Source organism: Pinus tabuliformis, chromosome 2_2 (assembly GCF_031772625.1).
Source record: "Pinus tabuliformis cultivar Carrire ecotype Pingquan chromosome 2_2, CPIR1, whole genome shotgun sequence".
NCBI classification, from domain to species: Eukaryota; Viridiplantae; Streptophyta; class Pinopsida; order Pinales; family Pinaceae; genus Pinus; species Pinus tabuliformis.
Window position 1 is genome coordinate 937,658,173 of NC_142300.1, and position 11,107 is coordinate 937,669,279.

The following is an 11,107-nucleotide window of genomic DNA, read 5'->3' on the forward strand; positions in this document are numbered from 1 at the left end:
CGTTTTACAGGGAGATTTTGGACCACATTGTTCAAGTTGGTCGGGACAGAGTTGTTGATGAGTTCGAGCTACCATCCGCAGACAGATGGGTAGACCGAGAGGATCAACGCATTGCTGGAGGACTACTTGCGACATTATGTGACGACTGATCAGAAGAATTGGCCCGAACTCTTGGATATTGCTCAGTTTAGCTACAATATTCAAAAGAGTTCTGCGACGGGGTATAGTCCATTTGAGTTGGTGAATGGGCAGATGCTAGTTGCACTGCATACCGTAGTGACGAGAGGCTTCTTGAGAAGTCCTCATGCGAAGAAGTTCATGAAGGCTTGGGAGGAGGCCTTGTAGTTAGCACGGTTACGTTGCACGATGCTGCAAGGAGGATGAAAAAGTATGTTGATCGTGGAAGACGGGAGGCACACTTCAGTGTGGGAGATATGGTGTTTCTCAGGATTACTAGAGAGCAGTTTCAGCCAGCCAAGGGGACGACGAGCAAACTGACACGGAAGTATGAGGGACCATTCCGAGTGAAAAAGAGAGTGGGGGAAGTTGCTTACGAGCTGGAGCTTCCACGCCATATGAACATGAAACACCCGGTTTTTCATGTGAGTCAGTTGAAGAGATGTAGACTTGATTCAGACCATCCAGAGAGGGTTGAACCGACGAGAGGACCAGCCGGGATTGTGGACAGACCAGGACTAGAGTTGGAGAAGATTTTGAGTCTCAGAACTACAGGAGTTGGTTGCCACATGCGACGGGAATTTCTTTGCAGATGGAAGGATGCACAAGAGGAAGACAGCTGGGAGACGGAGGATTCACTTTGGAGATGGAAGAACAAGATTGCGAAGTATGACAGGAAGTTGAAGAGGAGAGCAGGAATTGTCGGGACGACAATGACTTCTGGTGGGGGAGGATGTAACGCCCTGCGGTTCATACCGGGCGCGCGCTCCTCCAACTCGCAAAAATGACTAAGTGTTGGTCACCATCGCATAAGAGGCGCACGAGTAATATGACTTGTGGCGGTTATATATGCGATGGATGGGTGAGCGATGAGCGTAACCGAACTTAGGGCGAGCCGACGGTGGAGAAACTAAGTGAGGGGCGTTCATCGTTATATTTTGTAGCGTCGGCCAGGAGACAACGCACAAGCTAGTGTGCGTATAAACATGGGCGACCTGCAGTTCATTTGAGCACCAATCGATCGGACATCGCTCTTCGTCGCACAAGGTAGCGTGCACTTGGAGAAGGCGCAATTTACCACAACTCGGGTGGATGAGCCCGCCGAGCCGGGCGAGGGTCGTGTAGAGGATCCGGTGGCGCATACGGGTATCGCACTTCGTTTGGGTTGTGGCGTGGGCGAAGGTCGTGCACGAGTGCGCCCACCCGCCCAACGCCGAGTTGTGCAGTCTTGTGTTATTTATCTTGTTGTGTGTTCGCGGTGGGTTCGTGCACGGGTGCGCCCGCTCGCCCAACGACACAAGAGGTGTATGTTGTATGTGTAAAGTTGTATTTTGGTGGAGTCTTGGCAGACCGCCGTGCGCTCTTGCACAGGCGGGTGCCATCCCGTTTATGGAATGTCGGTTGAGCGCAGCTCCCGGTCATGTAACTTCGCATATATAATAAAAACATTGATTATTATTATATTGTCAAGTTGGTTTTATTATTGTATATTGTTAATGGTTTCCGCACATTAATAATATGAATTCATGTTGGTTATGAATTGTTAAGGCGTAGTTCGTAAAGTTTATTAACGATGGAACATCTTAATAACTTAGGCGGTGTCGCACCCGCTCAATTAAACGAAAAAAGAATTGGGGGCGTGACACATCTCTTCTCAGAGATAACCTACCATCGCCCTAGCTGGGTTATTTCCATTTCTATTTGTAAGCATATTTCAGTATTTTACAGTAATGAAATGAAGTATTATTTCCGCTGCATATTTGTCTTTATGGTTATCTCTGTATTTTATTGCGTGTTTAAATCTGGATCAGTGGTATAAGAGCGGTTTGTTTTTTCTCTATTTTTCTTTGCATGTCCCCAACGAGGTCGGGATATAAGGAGTTAGGTCTGGAACTTGTCGAACCTTTGCAAGACCAGCCTCGCAAATCTCGACGACCTCCCATGGCGGATGAGAAGAAAAACGAGGGGGCAGGAGATCCTATCAAAATCTTGCTCGAAGAAGCCCTCGAGCGACAAAGGAACGCGATGATGGACAGCTTTTCCCAAATCCTTCAGCGGCTACCTAGAGGCGACGCATCGGCTTCCAACAGCTACTCTAGAAATGGCACACCATTTAAGGTACAAGTTAATTTTGAAATCCCCATATTCGAGGGTCAAATAGACACAGATGCCGTAGATAAATGGTTGAATCTGATCGATGGGTATTTTTTTGTTCATGAATTTTCAAGTCGGGAAAAGATTGTTTTCGCTCTTCTCAAAGCAGCCCCCCACATCAAGGACTGGTGGGAAACCTACTGCGAACATAAGGATGAAAGTACAGGCTCACTGTTTTCATCCGCACCCACTTGGAATGACTTCCGGGATGCCATCAAGGAGCAGTACTACCCTGTCAAAAGCTATGAGGACAAATACATCAAATGGACCACACTGCGGCAGGGACGAGACCAAGATGTGTCGGAGTTCACAAACATTTTTCATACCCTTCGCACACAATTGGGTATCAAAGATTATGAGCTGCATCTGGTACTCAAATACCGCGGCTGCCTACACAGATACATCCAGGAAGAGATGGAGTTCTTGAACATCTCCTCACTCGGCACAGCATACCGATACGTTGTTAAAATCGAGCAAAAGTTCAAACAGAAGAAGCGAGACTTTGGATCTGCAAATCCAAAGCCCAAAGGACAAAGCCAAGGCGGGGTGACCCAAGACAACCCGTCGAAGCCGCAAGAAAAGAACAACACCACGAAGCCGAAGAAGGACACAGGAAAGTGGTGTGAGTTCCACAAGAGTCCCACTCATAACACAAGTGAGTGTCGGACCAAGCAGTCGCTGGTGGCTGAGTTGAAGGCTTCCGAATCAGATGCATGTTATGACTTTGAGTCAGAACCCGACAAGGGGAATGACAAAGGGAAGCAGATCATGGATGCGGATACCAACGCCACTGTTGCTACTGCCAAGATCCAGAAAAATGAGCCCGAAGATCCAAAGGAGGGGGACCGTCTTTTCCACTCACAGATGTGGGTGAAGGGTTCGCCGCTGTAATTCATTGTCGACAATGGCAGCCAAAAGAACCTCATTTCAACAGAGGTCGTGAAGCGGTTGGGCCTACCAACTACACCAAACCCACAGCCGTACAGTATCGGTTGGCTTCAGGAAGGACGATATCTCAAAGTTCGCCAGTAGTGCCGCCTTCCCTACAACATCAATCCATTCACAGACGAGGTATTGTGTGATGTTACACCTCTAGATGTTTGTGATGTACTATTAGGCTAGCCATACTTGTGGAGGCGACATGCTGTGTATGAGTCAAGGCCTTGCGCTGTCATCATTTCTTTGGATAATTCATTATACAGGATACGGGAGGTAGCCCCACCTACCGCCACGTCTTTGATCACTGCTAAGAAAGGCAGCAAGCTCATCTCACAGACTAGGAAATTTATTTTCTATCTGGTTCACTCCCAAAGTAAGGGGAAGATTGTTGCTACATCCATGACCCCCGCGAAGGGTTCCTCCACACAGCAGCAACAATAGAGGGATACAGTCGTGACAGAACACAGGAAAAACTTCTCCTTACCTAGAGGGGCACCACACAAGTTTCAGGTGGGCGACAAAGTTTGGTTACATTTGCAGAGGGAGCACCTTACCAGAACCCCTCAGAAACTCAGACCACTTCGACATGGTCCTTACACCAGTAACAAGGCTACGGGAAACAATGCTTTGAAGCACAACATTCCTCCATTCCTTTGCTTGCACCGAGTGTTCAATGTGGATCGTCGCTGACCATTCTTCACACCATTTCTGGACACATCAGAGATTGCAGAACAACTCACCAGAGACCCAGCTCAACAGAAGCTTCCTCATCTCAGGGAGGAACTCAACGCAATGGGGACCATTGCTTCCTGGGGGGGAGGAATGATCCAGGTGGATGTTGGTGGCCACCCACCTATCCCATTTGGATCCCCACAACTATCTCTTTCATTTTTTTTGTTTCCTTAATTATAGCATAGTTTACTATTTTTAGCAGTTTTTCGGGTCCTAAACTTCCGGAGCCATTTTGAGGCCCTAAACGATGTTTTTTGGGAAATCCACCGCCAACGATTTTTTTGTTTAAAAATTGTCTTTTCTGTCGTAGTCCTCGGAGAGATCTTTCCAACGGGCTATCATGCGCGTCAAACGGAGATAGTATGACCAATTCGCGACCCCGGGAAGTTGATGTACCAACTTACCCAAAAACAAGGCCCACAATTTGGCGTTTCATCTTCTAGGGTTAGGTTTTGGAATGTGAATGGTTTTCCATTGTTTCTCAACAATAAATAGGCCCTTGAGCCTCATTGTAACACAGTTTTTTGAGAACAGTTCAGAGGCATGTAGCCGACACATCTCTTCTCAGAGATAAGCTACCATCGCCCTAGCTGGGTTATTTCCATTTCTATTTGTAAGCATATTTCGATATTTTACAGTAATGAAATGAAGTATTATTTCCGCTGCATATTTGTCTTTATGGTTATCTCTGTATTTTATTGCGTTCCTGTTTAAATCCAGATCACCTATGGTGACTGTTGGATAGGATGATTCATTCTCTTGTGGACAGGGTGATTCGTTATCTTGTGGACAGGATGATTAGTTCTCTTGTCGAGGCATCCTACCCATGCAGTCTGAGACTCATGGGAAGTACCTCTCATCTGATCAATGAGTAGGGAAATGGGGTTAGGGACCATTAGTAGTACTATCGATGGACGCATCATTGTATCTACTGTACTCCCTATGCTAGGATGACCTCCATTGATCTGGGATCAGTGAGAGTGGTATGACACACTATGAGACTGACTTCGGGTCAGTGGAGGATGTTATGATACATCCTCGATCATTTCTTCTTCTTCATAGTTCAAGCAGAGCAGAGTAGGGCCAAGCAGTGCAGGGCAGTGCATTTGATGGCTGGGATAGTAACGACGATCAGGCGGATTGCAGATGGAGTTCTCCCTAGTTGAGAGGGAGTATTAAAATTGGAAACTAGGGTCAAACTGCAGGTGGGTCACCTTATTTATGGCAGCTGATATTTTTCCTAGATTTCTCTTGTCGAGAGGTGTGGGATAGATCATCCGATTCTGACAAGTATTTATGGAGATATGAATTTATTTGTAATTACTTGACAAATTGTCAAGGTAGGCCAATAACTAAATGTGTGGCACAAATCATATAAATACAAGTGAGATTGATTCATTTCAAATCATCTCATCATCTCTCATTCTTCTCTCTCTCCTTATATGATTGGGTATACACAAGGAAGAGGATCTCTCACATGTGGGAAGCAAGAAGACGCAGGCTGAAAGAGGACGCATAAATTGTTGACTGTGTTGACGTAGGCAACAGAGGGCATCTTTGACCTGCGTTGACCAAGCATTGACTCATCAAGGGCGCGGTTTTGGTGTGGCTGCCTCTCCTAAGCAGGCTGCAAATTTTGGCACAGAAACCGAGGCAATCTGACCTTTGGTTTGACCAGTGTTGACTGCCCTAGTTTTGGGCAGTAGTTTGACTGTGTTTTTGGCGCTGTTCAAGGGTTTTTTCTTAAGGCTATTCGAGGGCTAGTTGACCGGAAATTGACCAAGCATATTGGAGGTCAATTTCAACTCGTTTGACCAAGTTTGACTTTGCTGATCTAGGGTTTGCTGCTATTGATATAAATTTATAGAATTCTGATTTTGTACTATTTCTCTTTGTTGAACTATTGAAGATAAAAGAATATTTGATCAAAGGGTTTCCCCGCATTGGGGTTTGTCCCTGGCTAGCCACTACATCTTGTGTCTCTTGTCTTGGCTTGTTTTCTGTTGATCGTTTAATGTTCTATCTTGACTTTACTTAATTTATATGTGATTGCTAATCTATGGCTAAGAAGAAGAAAAGAAGTAAACTGCTCTAAGCATAGAACATACCATAATTTAACACATATCAACATCATCATCTCATAATGGATTACCGTTTATTTTCAATCTTCTTCCCATGAAGGCCATTCATATGGCTATGGAAGAATCAGTTAGGGCTTACATCATTATAGGTTAGCACATTGTGTCAAGGGCATGCATTTCTATAGTGAAGGTATGCATTTATCCTTAGCAACGTGTGCATATCCTCCCCTAACAAGTACAAAAATCATTACATGCATTCACTTGCGGGTATACATTTTCCATAACACGACACACATTTTCTACAATGCCTTGTTTTTATGAAATTTCATAGGGATAACATGCTAATGTTTATAATTCATCTAAATATATGAACTTTAACTATCATTATGATTTCAAGAAGTTATCATGCAAATCCTAACACAAGACTTACATTGTTCACTCTAGCGTATGTATTTTCCTTAATGGCCTATTTTCATATAAAAAACACATAATTTCCATTTTGAGCATACATTTTCTCCTTAAGGAAAACATATCTAATCTTAAGTAATGCATTACTCAATAACTTACATATCCATCATCTCATAATACAAAATTCAACATTAGTGCATTTCCCTTAGATTGACATGTATTTTAAGAAGGAAAATTTAAACAATTTTCCATATTTCTCCTACAACAATTCTTTTGATATTTTTGCATGGCAAATGATTTTAAATTTCCAATTGCACAAACAAATATATAGGCAAATGTACAACTTTTCTACAACCCTATATCTTGTGATATATCATGTAGATATACAAATTGATATATCAATGAACCTTGTAGATTCACAAAGAATTTTGTTCTTACATCCAAACATTCAATTGTGTGCATGCTTGTAGATGCAATCAATGTATATGCAACTCACCATGTTTCCCAATTACATCAACTATGAAAATCATAATACAATATCTTTCATAATCCAACAGCACACACACATATAGAATAGTGAACAAATCTAGTAAATGAATATCTCTTTTCAAATATTGCATGAAACACACACACACACACACACACACACACACATATATATATACATATATATATATATATATATATATATATCTTTAACTCAACTATACAAGCAAACCCACATAAATAGTTTTTTATCATATTTGTGACCACTTGCAACCCATCGTATGATAACTAATTGTGAATGTTTTTTACTACTTTAGATTAGGACATTTACTTAAATTATTAGTGTTTTTCTTCATCAAACAACTACCAATGCATAAAGAGACAAGAGGCACAAAATATAGGCGATCAAGACTCTTGACCTATTTACCTCTCCAAGACCAAGTCACAAGACTCCCTTGTTTAAATTCTTCCTTGAGATAATGATATTCAAACTTCTTCCTCCTCCCACTTCCCTTGCCTAGACTTCATATTTCGCTCCTTGGCTCAGATATGCACTTTTCGGCCCTTCTTTAGAAACCCTAGATTCATTCCTTGAGAAACTTTGACCTTCAACCTTATTCGCTTGATGGAAACTATCCTTCTTAAGATGAGTGTAGTACTTTGGCCCTTTCTGCAATAGACAATACTATAATCTCACACATGTTGAAGGGTTTAGCCCTAAAACAAATCCAAATGAACTTGGTTATCTTCCTCCTTTGCTTGATAATAATACTTCTCCTTTGTGATCTTCACACTTTTTCTCACTCAGATTGCCTTGACCAAAATTTAATCCAAATGAAAGCCAAGCTGCCTATATATAGTGTTTTTTCCATCAAATAAGTCGACTTGTCTTCGAAGGAACACCCTTTTTCTTATTTTGAAGCCTGAAATGAGGAGAATCTTGTGACAAGTTCTTGAAGGGTTTATGACATAATCAAATTTGCTTTTACAGTGTAACATACCCAAATGGATCTTCAATACTTATATTGACTCATCAGACTTTATGTATTGATGACCAAACCTAATAGCTCTCAATGGAAGCTTCTACTAAAAATAAAATCCCTTGATCATGAAACCCATGATTCAAGCATTACAAAAATAATTTTATTTTTCTTCTTTTCATCAATTTACATAAAATCATAATTACACAAATCATTATGAAGACTTAACCTAGTGACACTTTTCAACACTATTAGGCACAATTATGGCCCTAGGGGTCAAATGCACTCATGAGACAAAGCTTTGTTAAACATACTATGTTTGATTTTAACTACAACATCAAAATTTCATTTCAAACATTGACACCATATGTAGTAGTGCTTTAGTGTCTCACAACTTGTGTGTTACAACTTCAAAGCCTTATAAGGCAAGAAGTTTTAGCATAGCTTCAAAGTGCTAAACAATGAAATTTTATATACATTACATGGAGAATTCAACTACCTGTAAAATAAAGCTCTACAAATTAGTGTTAATTCATGTCTTTAAAAAGTAACAATACATATGAAAATTTTGTAACTATGATGCCCTAGAAAAATTTAGTGACTGGAGTGAATTGTTATTCCTAAAAGGGGTGATATGAATATAAAATGTTATTTATAAGGGTTGATATCAATCTCGACCAAGTTACTGTTTTTAGTTGATTTTTTTATTCAAATGCTTGTAAAAGTAGTAAAGTTATTTAATCTTAATCAGTTTAAACTATTGCAGAGAACTTTCAACTTCACCTATTAAAAATACAAATACCTTCTATTACATATTTTTCTCCATAACTGAAATACATATCCAAAATAAAAAGGAAAAAAATGAAACTCAATAACCATATATGACATAAAAGAACAAAAAATTCAATAACCATATACCATGAACAAATATTTTTTGTTAATGATTAAAAATACTAAATTTATTATTTAGAAATAGCAGATTGAAAAATAAAAAACAATGACCAAAAAAATCTATAACGAATTTACTGTGGCTGCTGTAACTGAAACTAATTTACTGAAAAATCTATTAACTAATTTACTGTGGCTGTTATAACTGAAACTAATTTACTGTGGATTCCGCTGATAGTTTGCATTTGGAGCCATATTAATGAACATATTTGGGTCTTGAGGTTGCGTGGCATAAGCATAAGAAGCATTATTTGGTTGTGTGAAAAAACTATAATCAGAATTGGATCCTTGGATACCACCATAATAAATCCCACTCCATGGATTTGGATCTGTTTGTTGAGGCTATGTGACATAACCATAACCACCATTGTATCCTTGTCCATCACCATAATATGCCCCGTTCCTTTGATTTGGATCTGGTTGCTGTGTTTGAAAAGACCCTGCACGTTGCACTTGTTTATTTCTTCTCCAAGAAAGCCGAATTGGTCTCTGACCAAGAACTGTACCATGTAGCAATGCTAACTGTGCAGATGCCCTGTTGCTGCTTTAACTGAAACTAATTTACTGTGGATGCTGCTGATAGTTTGCATTTGGAGCGATATTAATGAACATATTTGCGTCTTGAGGTTGCGTTGCATAAGCATAACCAGCATTATATGGTTGTGTGGCATAACTATAATTATCATTGGATCCTTGATACCACCATAATAAATCCCACTCCATGGATTTGGATTTGTTTGTTGAGGTTGTGTGACATAACCATAACCAACATTGTGTCCTGGTCCATCACCATAATATGCCCCATTCCATTGATTTGGATTTGGTTGCTGTGTTTGAAAAGGCCCTGCACGCTGCACTTGTTTGTTTCTTCCCCGAGAAAGCCTAATTGGTCTCTGACCAAGAACTATACCATGTAACATTTGCAATGCTAACTCTGCAGATGCCCAGTTGCTAAACTGGACAAATCCACACCGCTTGCCGAAAGGTATCTTTGCATGCACAAGCTCACCACACTGGCCAAATGTCTCCATCAGCATTTCCATTGTCACATTGGGATCTAAGCCACCAACAAACAGAGTAGTATTGTTTGGATCATTCTCTGGGTCCAACTCGACCACTTGAGGAGGATAGGGTTGCTGCACTTGTTTGTTTCTTCCCCAAGAAAGCCTAATTGGTCTCTGACCAAGAACTATACCATGTAACATTTGCAATGCTAACTCTACAGATGCCCTGTTGCTAAACTGGACAAGTCCACACCGCTTGCCGAAAGGTTTCTTTGCATGCACAAGCTCACCATACTGGCCAAATGTCTCCATCAGCATTTCCACTGTCACATTGGGATCTAAGCCACCAACAAACAGAGTAGTATTGTTTAGATCATTCTCCGGGTCCAACTCGACCATTTGAGGAGGATAGGGTTGCTGATAAACAGTAGTTTGCTTTGTTATGGGAGGAGCTATTCGCATAGGTCTGGAGGAACAAAATATTCCATTCATTTCTGTTATAGCCCTAGCCTGCTCATTCCCATCCCCAAATGTTACAAACCCATATCCTTTTGAACGACCTGTAACCCTATCAGTAATGACCTTTGCTCCTTTTACAGATGGGTATCTGGCTCTGAAGGTCTCTCGCAGCAGCTCATCTGTGTCATCGGATGCCAAATCTCCCACTAATATAGTAAATTATTCAGAACGATTTTCTCCACCAGTATTCGTTGCCCAATTTAGCCTGTAAAATTGTTCAGCCCTGGGCATCTCTACACCATTGTAATTTTGGAGAACCATCTGGGTTGTTGCATTGCTTGCAAAATCCAAGAAGCCATAACCCTCTGAATGTCCAGTCTGCTTATTGCGTATGATCTCAAGGGAAAGAAGGTCCTGGGTAGAAGCAAAAAATTCGTGCAGATAATTCTCATCCATCCAATGCTGCAAACCTCCGATCCAGAGGGTACTAATATCGTCGGCCGAGTTCACTTCTTCCCGGGATTGTTGCACCATAACCTGAGGTTGAGGTTGGGGTTGCTGGGGCATCATCAATTGTTCTTGATATTGTTGCTGCTGGGAATTGATCGTGGGCTCTGCAGTGGGATCTGGCTGCATCATTCTGAAATATTTAAAAGAATGCCAGAAAAATCTCCCTGACACAGCGCACTGCAGGAAATCTATGGCAACTCGAAAGGTACGCAAAAATTCTATGAAGGCT

General features: G+C 41.3%; 1 pseudogene; it reads right to left on the reverse strand.

Moving 5' to 3' along the window:
- Nucleotides 1-9,423: 9,423 nt before the first annotated feature.
- LOC149196238 (polyadenylate-binding protein RBP45A pseudogene) lies at nt 9,424-10,866 on the reverse strand (annotated as a pseudogene).
- Nucleotides 10,867-11,107: the final 241 nt, after the last annotated feature.